Raw genomic sequence first — 19,110 nt, 5'->3', positions numbered from 1 at the left:
TAGCAGTCACCGATGACATAATCGCAGAGGTCTCGGGACTGCCAGCCACTGGACCTGTATGGACATTAAAGAAGGAGAGATTGCAGAAGATCATAGAAACCTTCCAGGAGGAAGGCCAGAGCCTGACAATTAGAGGAAAAGGGGTTCTACCTGCAGCATTAGGAGAGCCATGGGTGGAATTGGCAAAAATTGTTCAGAGCCACATCACCTGTGAAGGCAGGAAAGACGTGGTAAGACCGTGACACCTTCAACTTTTAGTCGTATTAAAGCAAAAATTCTTTGTAAATTTACCTGCATTCTTAAATTCATTACTTCATGATGTTTCACGGTGCATGAAAAAGGCACAACATGTAGAATCAGTCGTCAGTCACCATGGGTTAATACGGTTAATAGTTAGCCATAGCCTTACCCAGCAACAGAGTAGCTGGGGAGAGCTAATTGCCATGATAGATGGGGGATTGACTGCACCATCCCCAAAACGTAAGCATGCCACCAATACAACAGAGCGTCCAGAAAAACGAAGGAAATCGGTCCGATTAGCACGGATTAAAGGGAGGCTGGGAAATTCCCAAGGAGATACCAGCCAGCCAGTAGAGATAGACAATGCAGGGGATGAATAGCCTCCACAGCTAGAAGGAGATGAAAATGAGAAAGGAATGCAAGGAGATGAGGAAGGAGAAATGGAAGAAGAAACCAAGCAACCTGAGTAGGAGGAGGAAATAGAACAGCATGAAGACAACAAATTGCAGAATCCATTGAGAGAAGATGAATTGGCCAAAATCTTGGCCAATATGGGCGAATATGGCCATCCCTCGAGTCCACCAGATCTCCATGCTGAAGAAGAACCAAAAGAACACTTTGCTCAGGATAAAAATGCACCTGAAGAATTACATGTCAAGGAGGTAGAAAAGGAGATTCAGCTTGTTCATGATGGAAGTACGACGGGATAAAGAAGTGATGCAGAACAGGAACAATCTATTCCTAGGCAGACGACACCAGAAGAAATTATGGAAGAAGGGGAGGCAGAAAAGGAAGTCACCCAAGAAATAACAGAACTAGCTATGGTTCTTGTCCTCGAGCAGCCAGAGCAGAGCAACGAAAAAGCCCCCCAAGGAGAAAACCAGGGAATTGATCGAAATGATGATCCAGGCTGCAGTGAACAGTATGTTGTTCCTTCTAAAGAAATTGAGGAAATTAAGAGATTACGAAAAGAACAGCAAAGACTACTGAATGTAATAGTTCAACTTCGACAGCAGATCGGAATTTTAAAAACAAGGAAAATGGTAAAAGGGAATTCGGGAGGGAAACATGCAACCACTCCATCAAAACCCCTCAAGACAAAGGTTTGGAGGATCAGAATCCATCCTGTTGTTCAAAACCCTGTCGAAAAGCGAGCTACTGTTCCAAATGTTGTCGAGGAGCAGTCTGCTATTCAAAATCAAAAGGAATAGCATTTGATTGTTACCCATGTTGAAATACAAACAGATGATATATTGACCTGCGATAAGGAAATTTAGACATAGGCACAACCCTTGGGAAAAATACGGGCCATGAACGCAAGGCAACGCAGTAGGGAGATTCAGGTAAATCTCCCGGTCTCCACCACCGTATGGGATAGTGATCTAAGGATGGTAACCCTACGAGAAGGTTTGACACACGCTCAGCAAGCAGCAGAAAAAATCATAGAGCAAACGGTCCCTCAAGAAAGGTATGAAGAACTACAGCAACAGCTAAGGAACATCAATTTATCCAAAAGCTAGGCCTTTGAAGGGTGGCGAAGGGAAGAAGAAAAAGTCACGAAGGTAACTCGTAGGTTAGATATATTTATGAACCAGATGGATACCTTGTGTTCTTTGTACAATGACGTCCTAGCATGTAGAGCCCCTACTAAGAATTATGCCTTGTTTTTAATGGAACGATATTTGCAATTGAAAATAAAGGCTGTTAAAGCAGGCGCCCCTATACAAATTAATACCATCGATGATTTTATAAACTGCTGTAAGCACTATGGGGTAAAAGTTCAAAGATTACTGTGTGAGTTTTATTTGCATAACCTTGTATTAGACCAGGAGACTGAGTTGAACCCCACCCCTTTTGTTGGGGATATTCAATTACAGGCATTTATTTCATTTGCTGCTAATCAAATTAAATGGCTTAAAGCCTATAATGCTTTCCAAAGGCAAGAAAACGGATTAGACTTGTGGGTAAGAGCTAAGCCTAGGGATCTAGTACAGTTGTGGAGAGAACATAGGAACCTCATGAAGACTCCAGGTCTAATTGAAGCATTAGGACCCATTCATATAGCAGTCAATTGGTAGGGAATATAATACTTTCTCACTATTAAATACCTTGCCATTGATGCGGCTAAATTTCGATATCAGTTCTCTAATCCGAATATCCAACTCAAGGAGCCATTTAAGTATGAAAATTTTAAGTTAGCTACCAACCGCTTGCACCTTTATGGCGAAGTCATTTTGAGGGCAGGGCCATCCTAGTTAGGATATAGGTTCTGGAGTCCAATTATTTGGCACCCTGCACCTGGATACCAAGCCCTGTATGAGATGCCTGAGGGTCAGACAGGCCATTTCTTTGAACACCTAGTTATGCATCATGGCTGTAGACCTCCACATGAGATTCCATCTCCAACCTACTCTCTCACTGCCTTACATGTCAACTACAATGTTTTCATGAGGGCATGAAAAAGGGTAAGCAGGGGGGGTGTGTGGAGTACTAAAGAAGGTATGTTTTTGGTAATTAGCATCTTTTCATCAGAATTTACAAACCTTTTGCATCATGAACTAGGTAGATGTTAAGGAATGGTAATAAAACCTGTGAGATTAATGTGCAAAACAAAAACACTGACAATTGTCATTTTCTTATGCAGGAAGAAGGAAAAACAAAAGACTGTCGTTCCAAAGGAAAGAACAAGGCTGGGTTAACTGTTGTCCCTTTGACGGGGAACCGTATGCGAACAAGGCAAACCAAATCAAAGCGTATCAGCCCTGGAAAGGAAATGGAGATATCGGCTCGGCACAAGAAAGAAAAGAGATAATTGAGGACTAACGGTTCGGCGAATCCCTCAGGATCCTTTGATCCTGAGGGATCACTTTAACTATTTTTGCACCTAGACATCTCTGCCTTCACCATTATAAAAAGGGGCAACACTGTTAGCCCGGGGAGTCTGTTATGTTTTATGTAATTTCTCTTAAGATTAAAACTTTGGTCATCGAGTCTCGTTGAGAACTGATCTACTGTAATTCTATCTTATGCATTAATAAAAACTTGGTTGCTATTTCATCTCACAGACTGGAATAACGTCAAGCGGTGTACCCCTGGAGGCTAAGGGCCCGGCCCTGGAGGAACACTTGCTCCTCTACTATTACTTTTGGCTTATGCATGGTTTGCTTATCAGCGTTATTTGGTAATCCGATATGTTCTGTTATTTTACGTCACAGCTCTGTTACATTTAATTCACTGAGTAATATCATTTCTGAAGACAGAACCATTACATTAAATTCGCAATGCATTACTGTTCCTTTAAGCACTAATATAATATTTCTTGTCTTTACAGAATACCGTTGTTGTTCAATTACAAAGTATCTGTGTTGTACACTTATCCATTGGTATTACTGCATTCATCTTAGGGATTATGTTCCTTGCGATTGTGGAATCTATAGACATTGTTGTTCCATTCTGAAAGACAGTCGTATTCTTTATAACTAAGATTGATAACTGGATTACCCAGATCAGATTACTATTAAGGTGTACCGTGTGAATGCATGAGTTTCTTTCAGCGTTATTATATAATCCATTCTTAATCAGTTTTGTTCCATTTCTGTGTGTTGTTTAATTCATCCTCAGAAGTAGAGAATTGCCATTTGGTTTCTGTAGGACGCGATTATCGCATTTGATCTTGTAGACTAAGGTATTATTACTTATTAAATTCAGTTGCTGTTACAATTCCATTTTTGCTGTTCCATTTCTTATTTGTTGTTCTATTTCTTATCTGCCATTCCATTTCCTATCATTTGCATTATTTTTTGGTGTGAAGAGCGATCCAAGGCTGTAGTGAGCATTGACATTTACTGTCTGACTCCCAGGTCGGCGATCTGTTCCCTGATTTCCTTTGATTCCATTAGTTTACAAAGGGACGAGTTACTGCTACTAAACCCTTGAATGATAAATTGCTTAGTTTTCTGAATGCATGGTTTAGTCTTTCAAAGTAGTTTGCTATAGACAAGCATCCGTTTACTCTTGTATTTTTGAGCATTATACTACTAGCATTACTCTGGAAAATGATAGCCTCAGATTGAGACACTCTTTGAAATAACAAAACGTTCCTGGATTGACAAATTAATGTGGGTTAATTAGAGGTGAAAGAGACCCTTTTTACAGCTTGACAGGGGCTAACATAACCATGATCTATGGCTGAAGTGCCTCGACAACTTGAGGGGTTTTGACTTCATCGACAGATAGATCATCATAAACAGGTGGCTTTGAAAAATCAATAGCAATAAAATAATCATCGTGATCGAATACATGGGTAAACATATCATGATAGCTACGATAAGAGAAATCAATGATTTCATCAACATCCTCATGATCTGATGAATCAAATAGAGGGGTAGATGAGAAGTGGAAAAATTCACCCTCTATGTTTCCGGAAAAGGTAGATGAAAAATCTAGTGGATTTTCAAAGAATGATTTTTCCTCTCTGTTTTTGGATGATGGACTAACATCCGGTGTGTTCTAGGAATGATAAACAATGGGTGCATGCATAGAAGAAGATACACATGCAAAATCAGGGATGGAAGAATCACCAAAGATGTTAGGGAGAAATGGAGGAGGTGTGGACATAAGGGAATCATCCTTCACCGTGTGTTGATGTTCAGGCTCCCAGTCATACTCTCCATGAATGGAAATGCAAGTTGGTTGTGCAACACCAACTCCGTCAATAGCTTGATCCTCATTCACAAGAAGTGTAGAGTCCAGAATGGAAGAAAATAAGATAGTGCAATCTGGAGGATCATCATAACACGAAGACAAAGGTTGAGGAAATACATGCATGTGACAACCCAAGGGCTTGGCAACCAAATCTACGCGAAAATTGAGATAAGTGATGTTGGGAGGATGTGACAGTTGAATGGATGTGTGTGCATGTTCTCCCACATCACTCTGCAGTGGTGGAACTATTTGATGAGGGGATAACGGACAATCACTTGTGACAACGACCGTGTCCGTCTGTGATTGCGCAGCTCCATCACCGAAGTATGCTGAGCGGGGCTTGAGCTTGAACTTCTTTTTAGGATTGACAGATTTGGTAAGGAAATATTCAAATCTTTCCATGAGATACTAGAATTTCATCTGACTTTTCGGAGCTTGAAATTGCAACACACGGAAGCGATCCCAAAAATCCATAGGCGATTCTTGCGGGGTCTTCCATTATTCTAACAGTTTTTGGTCAAGAGGTTCTGGATCAAAATGATGGAAAGTAGATTCAATGAGATCACAGAACTACTCAAGTGAGTGCATGTTGCTGGGTGGTAGACTCCAGCACCACCGTTGTGGGGATTCACGAAGTGTGTATGCAAGCAGCAGGTTGGCCTCTTCATCAGAGCATTCATCTGCATTATCAAGAATTGCAAATAAGTCTTGTAAGTATGCAGGCCAGGCCACTTTGCCTTCACCATCATACGTGAATTTGGACAAGAGATCAGAAAACTCCCTCATGATGTCGAGAGGTTTGACATGCGAAAAACATCGCGGAGGGATGAGTGTGACAGTATCCATGATAGATGTGCGAAGATTCAAAATAGGATGAGAGGACACATCTTGTCATTTGGCCCTCCTTCTAGTGCCAGAATGTTGACGGTGTTGGACCCGCCAACATGTCAGTGATCTCCTCGGTAAGAAGTCCCAACTAGACCTTAGACCATTTGGTGTAGGAGTCCAAGCAGTGGGTCATACAGTATCACCTTGATCACGGTTGCGCACAAACGTAAGTGAGATGTCCTTGTTGATAGCAAGGGTGTGACATGCACAACAAGCCAAGGAAGGTGCATGAATGGTTCTAACACATGGAAGGTGGAATGAGTGTGCCCCTTGGAAACCTGTGTAAACATGCAGCTTGGAAGGGGACACACAAGCAATGATGCATCATAAACTAGAATGAAGGTGAATCAACAATCCAAAGCGATGGTTAAACCAACAACACATTTCAGTAAGATTCATACATACATATACAGAAAGAGCCTATACATACATGTGTAAGCAAACAGATACATATATCATTAAAATACAACAACAACATATACAATACAACCATGACCAAACACTAGTCCCGATAATAGAACCTTATAGTCATTTCCGCCTCCTCCACCAAAGAGATGTACTAGCTCTCCAATGTGGAGAAGCCAAGGCTTGTTACAATACTCTCCAAGCTTTCTCTAAGATACTCCTATCAGAAGCTTGGCGGACCAAAAGCCTCTACAATGAGTTATGAGGTACTATAATTAGCAAAGGGTGGGGTGATCCTTGACATTTCCCTATGTGATTGTTCACCTACCCTCATGACTCTTCAACTACTCTATGATGTAGGATTTAACTCCGTACAGAAATTACTCGCATAGGAATTCTAAGAGAAAAAGATAAAAAAATTGAGAACATAACACATAAAACACATGTACATAGATATTTTCCCCTAGATCCCAAAACCAAGACTACTAGATTGATTTTTCATTATGTTCCTTTCAATTTTACAATACATATTTATACATGCCGAAGCATCCAATACCATGGACGGAAAACCATTGGGCCCAAAACCATGTACAAAAGCCATAGGTAGGTCTACCTACCTAATATAGGGTCTAAAAGAAATTTCCCAGAGGTGCTGCCCCAGACCCCGTAGAGGGGGGCTACATGCCCCCATCAAACCTCCTAGACAGGGGCGTCGTTGCCCCCTAGTGACCCCACCACTACGTAGTTGGCATAACAAAGGGGGGGCTTCGCCCCTCTCATTAACTAGGGGGGATAGTCGTGGAAAGAATCTAACACAACCCAACATTCTCCCACTTGTTTTTTTCTTTCCACAGGGGGCCACAGGAGAGATTAGTCATTTATCCAGCCCTGCAATGCCCATTGTCTCTCTACACCAAGAGAACTTCTCAGAGCTCACAGATTTTGTCAATGCATCTGCAGTATTTTCAAAGTGTCCACCTTTACCAGCAACACCTTTTTGTGTTCTATCATATCCCTCACAAAGTGATATTGAACATCAATGTGCTTTGCCTCTAAATGATAAGCAGGGTTCTTAACCAAGAAAATTTCATTTGACTATCACAGTCTGTACTTATAGCTCCCTGTACTAACCCCATACTTGAACACAATATATGCAACCAAATTAATTCCTTGCTTGCATGAGTGGCTTCCATGTACTCTGCCTCTGTAGCTAATAGTGCCACTATGGATTGTTTCTTACTCATCCAACTGACTGCACCACAAAATAGGTTAAACTCATACCCACTTGTAGATCTTCTCTGATCCAGATCTCCAACCCAGTCTATATCAACAAAGCCATGATATCCAAAACTCTGCCCAATCCTGGTCTTCCTTGGTAGCACAAACCATAATCACTAGTGCCATGCAAATACCTGAAAACCCGCTTCACTGTTGTTCAATGCTCCTTCCTTGGTTTTGACATAAACCTACTTACTAATCCCACTACATGTGCAATTCCTAGTCTAGTACAAACCATCGCATACATCAGGCTACTGACTGCACTTCAATATGGAACACGGGACATGTCCTCTTCCTCTTCTTGTATCTTGGGACACTGTTCAGTAGATAGCTTTACACCTATAGGAATAGGAACCTTCACCGGTTAATATCCTGCATATTAAACCTGTACAGTATTGTCTCGACATACTTGCTTTGGTTTAACCAGAGCTTCCTCTTTTCTCGATCTCTTCTAATTTCCATGCCCAAAATATAGTTTGCAGCACCAAGATCTTTCATGTCGAATTTGGAGGAAAATTGGGTCTTCAAATCCTGGATAATTTCTTTGTCATTTCCAACCAGCAACATATCATCCACATACAAGACTAGATAAATAACACAGTCAACAATTAATTTAAAATACACACAGTGATCTGCATTTCTTCTGGTGAAGCCAAGTCCCTGTATAAATGTATCAAATTTCTGATACCACATCCTTGGTGACTATTTTAACCCATACAAAGACTTCTTTAACTTGCATACCAGTTCTTTCTTGCCCTTCACCGCAAAGCCTTCAGGTTGCTTCATGTAGATCTCCTCTTCCAGATCCCCGTGAAGAAATGTTGTCTTCACATCCATCTGTTCTACCTCAAAATCAAAAGCAGTAGCAACATATAAAGGTAATCTAATAGAAGCTACCTTGGCAACAGGAGAGAAAATATCACCAAAATCAATTCTCGGCACTTGGGAATAAAATTTTGCTACCAACCGAGCTTTCTTTTCTCCACCTTTCCTTTTTCATTTGTCTCCTTATTGAACACCCATTTGCTGCCAATGGGTTTCCTTCTAGCCGAAAACTCCACTAGATCCCAAGCCTAATTTTTGTGCAAAGATGCCATTTCATCAACCACGACCGCTTTCCGGAGTTTCCCATCCTCTAAATCTACTGCTTCCTTCACAGTTTTGGGATCATCATCAGTAATAGATAAAGAAAAAATTAAACAGAAAGTAGATGGAATATACCTTTCCGGCTACCTTCTTTCTTGAACTGATCTTCTCACAACCGGAGTTTGTGGCTCTTCACCTTCTAATTCCTGTTCTGCTGTAGATTCTGATTCTTCCTCCTTAAGCTCAAACTCTATCTTCTTAGGTTCCTCTCGTTATAATTCATGTTTAATAACATATTTCACCTCTCTGAACAACACATCTCAGTTGTACACAACCTTTCTTGTTACTAGGTTCCAAAGCTTATAACCCTTTAAACCATCCTTATACCCAATAAAGATGCACTTTTCAGATTCACTATCCAAATTGGTTCTTTTCTCCTTTGGAACATGTACATATGCATCACATCTAAATACCCTCAGATATGAAAGGGAGGGTTTCTTACCAGTCCATACCTCTTGTGGAGTCTTATCCTCCAACGCTGATGAAGGTGATTTGTTGACTAGGTAACATGTTGTCTCCACCGCTTTTGCCTAGAATTCATGTCCTAACCTGGCACCACTGAGCATGCTTCTTGGCCTTTCCATCAACGTCATGTTCATTCTTTATGTAACTCCACTTTACTCAGGTGTGTATGGAGTAGTCTTATGCTGTGCTATACCACACTTCTTACAGAATTCTTCAAATTCCTTAATACAACACTCTCCACCGTTATCTGTCCTCAACACCTTTAACTTCTTCTGTGTCTAGTTTTCCACCACAGCCTTAAATTCTTTAAACATGTCAAAGACTTCATATTTCTTTTTGAGGAAGCATATCCATGTATTCCTTGAGAAGTCATCTATAAATGATACATAGTACATAGACTTACCCAGTGATGGAACCTTCATAGGTCCAAACACATCACTGTGCACAAGCTCTAATATCTATTTCACCCTCTTACCACTAGAGGGGAAACTCACCCAATTCTGCTTCCCATATACACAATTTTCATAGAAATAAAAATCCAAAGAACTATTAGTCATACCTTCTACCATACCTTTACCATGAAGTATTTGAAGGCCCTTCTCTCCAATATGTCTAAGCCTTTGATGCAATAGCATGGTCCTTTCTCCAGAGACCACTGGATTTTCTACTCCACTTTCAAGAATCACATAACTGTTGCACCCATCAACAACAGTGCTATATTGCAGCTTTTATAGAGTTCCAATATGAACTCCTCGCATCAATACTAGTACTCCCCGAGCCATCTTGCAAGTATCCTTCTCGAACACTGTTTTTACACCTGTATCATCCAACTTGCTTTAATAAATTAGATTTCTGGCCAATGCAGGAATATGTAGAACACCAGAAATGTTCTAACCCTTCCACCTTGCAACTTCAACTTTACTTTTCCACGACCAATGATTCTAGCCTTCCTATCATCCCTTAAGAAGACATCACCACCATCATATTTCTCATACTTGCAGAATTGAAAGGATGCACCTGAGTTAATCAACCATGCCTCATGATCTACATGTGTACTTGAAGAAGCTAGGTACACATCCCCACCTTCATCTGAGGTGGTTTTCGCCTATGCAGAAGGAGCATCATCAGATACCTTTCCTTTGTTAGGAGCTTTAGATTTACAGTCCCTTTTGTAGTGCCCTTCCTTTCCACATTTCTAGCACACCACCTTTACAAGTTTTCCTAGAGATTTAGATCTCACTCTAGATTTAGATCTCCCACTCGATGACTTATTTTTGTTTATGTTCTGGGACCATCCTCGTACAGACGACGCATCACCATTTTGGCTCTCCATATTTTTCTGTCTCATCTCCTCCATCAGTAAGGATGAGACTATTTCATCAAATTGTAACACAGTTGCATTTCTACCTATTGCAATAACCACACTATCCCACAAATCTAGTAGAGAAAACAACACATTGATGCACTTATCTTCATTTGAAATTTTAATATCAACAGATAATAACTGACTTACCACAATATTAAATGTGTTCAGATACTCTATCACTGAGTCTCCATCTTTCATCCTCAGGTTATACAAATTTTTGTGTAGGAACAATTTATTCACCAGAGACTTAGATTGGTACAAAGTCCCTAACTTATCCCACAAAGCCTTCATCGTAGCTTCCCCCGATACATTGAACAATACTGAATCTGAGACACACAATTGTATTATGCTCTTTACCATCTGATCCAACTTCTTCCATTCTTCATCAGATACTCCCGTTGGTTTAGTAGCTGGATCTACTATGATCCACTGGTCTTTGTCCACCAACATGTCCACCATCTTGAGTTTCCACAACTCAAAACTCTGACCATTAAATTTCTTGATCTTTATCTTTCCACTGCTTTCCATCTTCTTTCACCACCAAAATTGATCTCATAGAGCTCCCACTGAACAGGGTCTATCACAAGCATGAGCGAAACACCTCAGCAACAAAGGCGTCCCCTTGAAGCCAAAATAACTCTAATACCAAATGTAGGTTTTAACCCCGTACAAAAATGACCTGCATACGAATTTTAAGAACAAAAAATAAACAAATGCTAGAGCATAACACATATACACAGAGATTTTCCCTTGGATCCCAAAACCGGGACTACTAGATTGATTTTTCATTATGTTCCTTTCAATGTTACAATACATATTTATACATTGAAAGGAACATAATGAAAAATCAATCTGGTAGTCTCGGTTTTGGGATCCAAGTGAAAATCTCTGTGTATATGTGTTTTATGTGTTATGCTCTCGCATTGTTTATTTTCTGTTCTTAGAATTCATATGTAGATAATTTTTGTACAGGGTTAAAACCGACATTTGGTATCAGAGCTATTTTGGATTCAAGGGGACACCTTTGTTGCTGAGGGGTTTTGCTCGGGCCTGTGGTAGACCTTGTTCAGTGGGAGATCTGCGAGATCGATTCTGGTGGTGAAAGAAGATGGCAACAGTTGAAAGATAGAGATCAAGAACTATAAGTAGCAAAGGGTGCAGTGACCCTTGACATTCCCCTTTGTGATTGTTCACCTACCCTCATGACTCTTCAACTACTCTATGATTGTTACATTCAACTATTGACACTTGAACTTCCACTTTACAAGATGTTACATAAAATCTGCACATGTACCCATGAGATGAAGAGTCATGAGGTACTATAAGTAGTGAAGGGTGGGGTGACCCTTAACATTCCCCTTTGTGATTGTTGACCTACCCTCATGACTCTTCAAATACTCTATGATTGTTACATTCAATTATCGTCACTTGAACTTACACTTTGTAGGATGTTACATACAATTCGCACATGTACACATGTGAGACAAGATAGGATTTAGCAAGCCATGCAAGACATCACTATGACTCGGACAACTGTGGGAAGAAGAATTCTTCAAAATCCTCACGATGGTTGACGATGGCAAAATGATGCTAAGCTTAGTAGTTCGTGATGGTGTTTGTGTACTCTGTGGTGACATCTATCTAGAAACAAACTCTTGCCTCTATTGCATCCAAGTACAGTGCTTTGGTTCCTTTGTCCAAATCATTTGATAACATGCACATCATTGTCTCGAGTGCAGTTGGACCAGTGACATACTGATGCATAGTGTCTGCACTGATCACCAAGTCTACGATGGTGGTTATGCACATCAACTCATAAAAGTACGAGTCTAGGTCCTATCGAAATTGACCCTTTGTTTTGCCTCGATGAGTGTCCCAGCGGATGGGCTCGCATGTGCGTGCACAACAACATCCATGCTTCTGAACACCCTTTCATGAGAAGCTTGCAAACTAGTGATGAGATGTGGGAGTTTCTCATAGTTCTGGATCTGACTGTGGACATGTGCCTTCAACTCAACCACCATGGGTTTCATCATCTTGGGGCAAGTGTAATGGGGCTCCCTTGTATCTCATTGTCCATGTTTGCATGTGGTTGACAACATTATGCAAGTTTGATAAGATACATGCTCTCCTAACACAGCGGTGCTGCCAACCATTGAGATGGACAACTGCCTTATGCAAGGTACTAAATCTGGAATACAATGTTCACATGACAATCTCAAGGGACAATACTTCATCCAATATCGCCTTCTTCAACTCTTCTCTGGAAGATGCTGTAACTAGTTCTCCTCCTTGCTTGGCCATTTGTAACTCCTTAGCCATTCACTCATTCTCTGCTATCAAAAAGTGAACACTCAAGCTAGTGGCTTCGGCATATGCTTTGGTAGCATCGGCCAATGCTGCTAGATTCTTGCACACATAAGATATGATCACTCGTTCTTCAAACTGCACAGGAGATGTGTGGACATCCGGAGTGAAAACTCTATGTGATTGCACAACTCTATGTTGTGACTCGTCAAGTGATATGTTGTGCATCTCCTCTTCCGGGTTCTCTCCAAGGATCTCAGTATCTCCTTGGTCACTTAGGACTTGCTCTACTTCCGGGTCCGGTGAAGGCGGTGGGTTGACCTCTTCATGGTAATGCACTAGGTTGATGTCTTGCTCTAACTTTGGATGCTCCGTCTTTGTATCTATCTACTCAAGTGCTTGTTCAATCTCTTGAGCGAAGACTTGCTCTTGCGACTGCTCACCCTGTTTTCTTTGCACTAGCTGCTCAGATGAGTCTACTACTTGTATGGGTGGAGTTTCATTAGTTTGTGCATGTTGTGCCCCCTGTTGTGTCCATCCCTACTGCACTTCCTTTTCCTATCTACACCTCTCTTGTTCTTTATGGAGTTTCTCCTTCAACTCTTGCAACTCCTTCATTATTTCCTCCATCCTCTGTCTATCTCTCTGCCTTTGTGTGTTCCTTGTGTTGCACTGTCACCTTTTTGCCTCTATTTCGAAAGCTGCTTTCTCCATAAGTGGGTCTGATCTGAACTTGCAACTTTGTTCTGCCTCTTCGTTGTCGATAATATTTATCTTGCCTTTGTCATGCGCAGGTATGTTACCCTCTCCTGTTATTGTTGTTGGTGCTCTCCTTGATGCTTCTTCGCTAACCATTCCATAGCGATGCTGACCAGTTCATTGGGCCTAGAGAAGTTGTGACAATATCTCCATGGGTCTTCCCCAGCCCAATGACATACCTCGTGGATCCAAGGAAATTGCAATCTCATGCAGTGATCCTTCACAAATAAATGTGGGTCATATGGATTAAAGCTTCTAGTGCCGAAAGTAAATCTTTTGAATTCTTCTGTCTCGGTATCTGCATGCTTGAGATTTTGTATCTCATACAACCTGATCCATAACGGAAGAGTGGGCCAGGGTGCCTTCTCCTTTCGATATAGTCTAGTTGACAGTCCTACCGAGATGTGTTATGATACTTCTTTCATGATGATCTTGGCCATGGAAAGGTTCGGTAAAACATGCAGAGGCTTCTTCGTGCTATACATCCGTATGAAGGTGCCAAAAGGTGAGGCATACCAATCCGCTATGAAGATCAGTGCATCCATTGATGACTTCGATATGCAAGGTGGATCTTGCTCAAATATCATCTTCTACACTGGGGTGACAAAATGGTCTGACAACTGTGTGATGACTCCACAGAATCTGCATTCGAAAAATAGTCTGCAATAAGTGTTCAAAGAGGTTTCCGTTGATGTCCATGCCCACTTCAAGTTCGAGAACTGTTGACGGGCATAAATTGCATCCAGGATGAATGCGGACATGTATATTTTTCCTTTCTAATCGTTGGGTAGTTGTCAAGCTCCTCTTTCTTATTCCTTCAGCCTGTGAGCCAACATGTCGGGCGAGTTCCATGCTTTGCCTTCACTCGCCATTTGGTCCAACACAATCACTGAGCTCTATGGGAAGGTCTCTGTGCTCTCTTGGCCATACAAGCAGCATGAAAAAATAACTAAGTACTGATATGCCTTTTGCAGTATCTTCCTCTTGTAAATGTAGTTGGGTGTCATTCTAAACTTGGTTGGATCCTTCACCTAGTTCTTCAAGATATCCTTGGATTTTTCATTGTTGTTGGGTATGGTGAAGGGTGTCTCCATGGTGATCACTGGCTTCGGCAAGTGGTACATCTGCTGATAGTCCTATGCCCTAAAGGTAGAAATATCTGTCCCACTGACACTTCTTAACACCATCGTCTCAGGATTAGTGTGTGAGATGTTCCAATGTATTATTCTCGCGCATGGAAACACGAGATACCTGCATGCAATCCAGTACAAGCCAAACTTGTGAATGTTCACATAAACATTGTGGTCTTCAAGATCTTCCCCAAATGTGCCTAAGAATGAATCATTGATATCCTGCAATTTTAGCTTGATGTCTTTATCTATGATCATCTTGGTGTCTTCGTAAATCAGAAAACTCATAAACACTCGCTCAACTGCATCTCTAGTTGTGCTTTCGTTGGTGTCATTTGACCCTTTTCTCTTAGAGGCCATTGATACCAAACTGCTGAGAGACGGCCAAACACCTGCTATACCTAGATACATGCAACATGCATGGAAAGTAATCTATCAGTTAAAACCAAAGAAAACTTGAGGACTGACATACAACATACCCGGGAGACTGATGGCAAGGATTGCACAATTTTCACTGGGAGGTCGGGAGACTGACTACTCAAACTAGGAAAAAGGTAGCTCAGACTTTCAAGAGGCTGGTTGATTGATGGAATTGTGCAATGCACAATCTAGACTGGCCTGCTGGGTGCTGAGATTGTGAAATGCACAATTTCAGTTAACAAGTCTTGCAGGCCCAGGGACTGCATTGCACAATTTTCTGGGCCAGCGTACACTACCTCTCAGAATTGCGCAAAGAAAGTATGAAGGACACTGTCTGGCCAGATTTTCATATTTTTTGGGAGGAAGGTAAAGCCTTCCCTCTCATAAATGTGCAATGTTGTCCGAGCAAGGCAGAGTCCGGGCCAAGGTTACCCAGACCGGTCAATGGGTGACTGAAAACATATGAATTTTTGAATGCATGGTGAAACTGAGTGTATGCAAGAGTGAATGATCATGCATGTGAACAATGAATGCAAGACTCATAAAATGGGAAAACATGCATGTATGTGAAAAGAGTCGCCGAATCAGTGATCGTCCGTGAAAAACGGTGTCATGCATGCGACAACAGTGAGATGCAAATGAAAACTGAAATGGTGCTTGTATAGGCTAACATGCATGCAAACAACAACAATCATTCACAAAAATCAAATAGACAACACTCACATAAGCCAAAACACAAAAAGCAACAAAAATTCTACAAAAGACAAGTAAAGTGGACTTACCCATAAATAACTGAGCTGGATGTGCTAAAGACTCCTAGATGTGATGTGGTATGTCATAACTCCAAGATTAATGTCAAGAATGAGCTGTGAAGCATCGAATAAATAAGTTTGAGGCTTATGATGAGAATGCCACAAATATAGGAAAAAGCGACACTTGGAGGAAAGTGTCTAAAACGATCTTTGCATGTAACCTCCAACTGTTAAAAATAGATCCCTAAAATCTAGGGATTCTTTTTGCATGTTTCTTTTTGCTATTTTGGGGAAAAATAACCCATGCATGCAAATCAAGTTTGCTGGGTCTCGGGTGGAACTGGTCAACTATAAGGCACATGCAACAGCCTGCAAGCCTGGGAGAGGGATTTGCGCAATTTATGGGAGGAGCTGGGTTGGTTGTCCCAGAGGGATTGCGCAATTTCTGGAGTCAGCAGTTGACTGTTGCCCATAATTTCCCAATTTATGGGCTGAGCTGCAGTGCTGGGCTATATTGTGCAATTTTCTCAAGGAAGCCTGTATGACTACATTGCACAATTTCTGATCCCAACAGGCTTCCCAGCAGATTTGCGCAATTTCTGGAGGGAAGGCTGGTTACCCTCTAGAATTGCGCAATTTTTTGAGGGAGTTTCTCAACTAGTAACTAGCTTAAGTCTGTAATGGAATCTTGTGAGGGGAGTAAAAAAATTGACATGCACAGGCTGGAAAGCTACTGAAAAACCAATGAAGCCTATGTACTTGATAGTGAAAGACATGCTGCTAGGATGGTTGGTAAGGAGGCTCCAAAATGAAGCTAAGGCAAAATTTTGGAGGGTATTTGTAGCCGCTATAGTAGTTGGCGAAACACTCTGGAGCCTGGTGACATCTGTGGGTTGAGTTACTAGTACTGGAAGCCTTGGTTGGGACAAATGCTTTGGATCCATGGAAGGCTTCAATAGAGACCAATCTGGTGATGGTTTGTGATGTCTGACAGTGAGGTAGAATCCATTTTTTATGGGTTGAGGTGGTTTGGCCTTTGGAAGCCTTGATTCAATTTTCATGGATTGTTCCATGAGATCCCACATTCATGCTTGGAATATGGCACGAGGATGACTTGCTAAAGAAAGATTTGGCTCAACCATGTCTATGGTCGGGTGGTTAATGGAAGTCCCAAACCTAGCTGGTCTTTGCATCATTAATACAAGGTTATTTCTCCTTGTTAATTCATGAGTATTATACTTGTTTATATGTTGATTATATGGTTTTTATTTCCTTGGTATTCTTGTTGTTATTATGTTGGTTATGAACTTGTATTATAACAGTGGCTATGTATGGTTCTCATCATGTTTTTACTTGTAAATGAATGAACAATGCATATATGTCCTAATAGATGAAATTGCAGCTAAGGTGCTGAGGTATCAATGCTTCTTTGCGATTCTCAAATAAGTATGAGACCCCTATGCTCAGTTCTTTTGTTAAGGCATGTAGCTTTAATGGTTGAGAAATGGAACCAAGAAATTATAGTTTAATTTTTCCTTGAATTAAACTGTGAATTAAAATCGAATTCTATTGTCATAGAAACTTGTAAATATTTAATTAAGTTTAATTAACTTAATTAGCTTAGGAATTTCAAGTTGGAAGTCTTTCTGAAGTCATGTATATGTTCTCCCTATATTATAGGGGTCCAAGATGAGTTAAGTATGAGTTGTAATTAGTTAACTCAATTTACTGAGTTAAGTCCAGTTAAATTAGTTCCAAACTATTTGAGGAACTAATAGTGAGTTAACAGTCAGTTGGTGCACTAATGCATTAACTAGTGCTACTCCAGTTAACTGAAGATTCCCTCATCAGAAACTCATGCATGTCGATTATGAGAAAGACCCAGTTGAGACTAGAGTGTAGGGATAGAGTATTATTTTTTCTAATTTTCTCTGAGTTTTACTAAATGTGCATGCAATCAGGAACTGAGCCCAGAAGGGATTGCGCAATTTTGGATGCAATGATTTCCCTTTCCAGTGGGCTAATCAACCATAGGAATTGCACAAGGAAATAAGGACTTGGAGAGATGGTAATAGGGACTTGGAGAGCTGGTGAATTTGGCTAAGTGTTGGTCAAGAGCTTGCATGTGAGTTGGAGATTTATTTTATTGAGTGCTGGGATTGTTCTTGTGGGAACAAGCATTGAAATATCATCTTGATTTTCTGATATATGCAATACAAGTAGTGGGGTTTTGAGTTGTGGCTTTCCATGGATATTTATTGTGTTATGTGTATTTGATTCTCTTCCTCTTGTCAATTATTTTTTTTCTCGATCTTTCCATGTTTCCACTGTAAAGAGTATATCACACAATTTTGGATGCACTAATTTCCCTTTCTGATGGGCTAATTAGCCATAGGAATTGTGCAAGGAAATAGGGACTTGGAGAGCTGGTGAATTGATTAAGTGTTGGCTAGGAGTTTTCTTGTGAGTTGGTGATTGATTTTACTAAGCATTGGGATTGTTCTTGTGAAAACAAGCATTGTAATCTCGCCTTGATTTTCCGATATATGCAATACATATAGTGGGGTTTTGAGTTGTGGCTTTCCCCATATATTTATTGTGTTTTGTGTATTTGATTCTCTTCCTCTTGTCGATTATTGTGTTATGTGTATTTGATTCTCTTCCTTTATGTTGGGCATGCAAGTATGTGTTGGCTTATTGGGGTGTTAGGCACCTATACTACTAGTGTAACCCCTTATTGTTATTAGTGCAACCCTCTTATTATATTGTTGTACCCATGTAGTCCCCATATTGTTACTATTGTGCCCCATAGAAGCTCACTATTGTTATTATTATGCCCTTACATTATTATTATTATGTCGGCTCCAATTATATTATGACCCTTTAGACTCCTATATATAGAAAGGAGGTATTTTCATTTGTATCATATAAGAATTGTTCATTTGTGTAAGGTAAAGGAGGTTGCCCCCTCAAAGAGGCTTATTTCTAAGGCGTTCATCTATATTTTCTACCTTTTTGTGAGGTGGTTTCATAACATTTGGTATCAGAGCTTTGGATTCTAGGGTTTCGCTGCTCCAAACAGGTCATCGTGGCATTTTGGCTATAACTTTTTTCTGCGCCATTTCAGATGTTAAAACAAAAACCCATTTGAGAAGAAATCATGATGAACCTCAGGTCCGAATTTTAGAGGATGTCTCGCTATATTATCAGAAATATGATCTCAGGAAGTTAGGGTTTTTGCAAGCTCCAG

This window comes from Pinus tabuliformis, chromosome 1_1, assembly GCF_031772625.1.
Source record: "Pinus tabuliformis cultivar Carrire ecotype Pingquan chromosome 1_1, CPIR1, whole genome shotgun sequence".
In the NCBI taxonomy this organism is placed as follows: domain Eukaryota; kingdom Viridiplantae; phylum Streptophyta; class Pinopsida; order Pinales; family Pinaceae; genus Pinus; species Pinus tabuliformis.
This window is presented reverse-complemented; position numbering follows the sequence as displayed.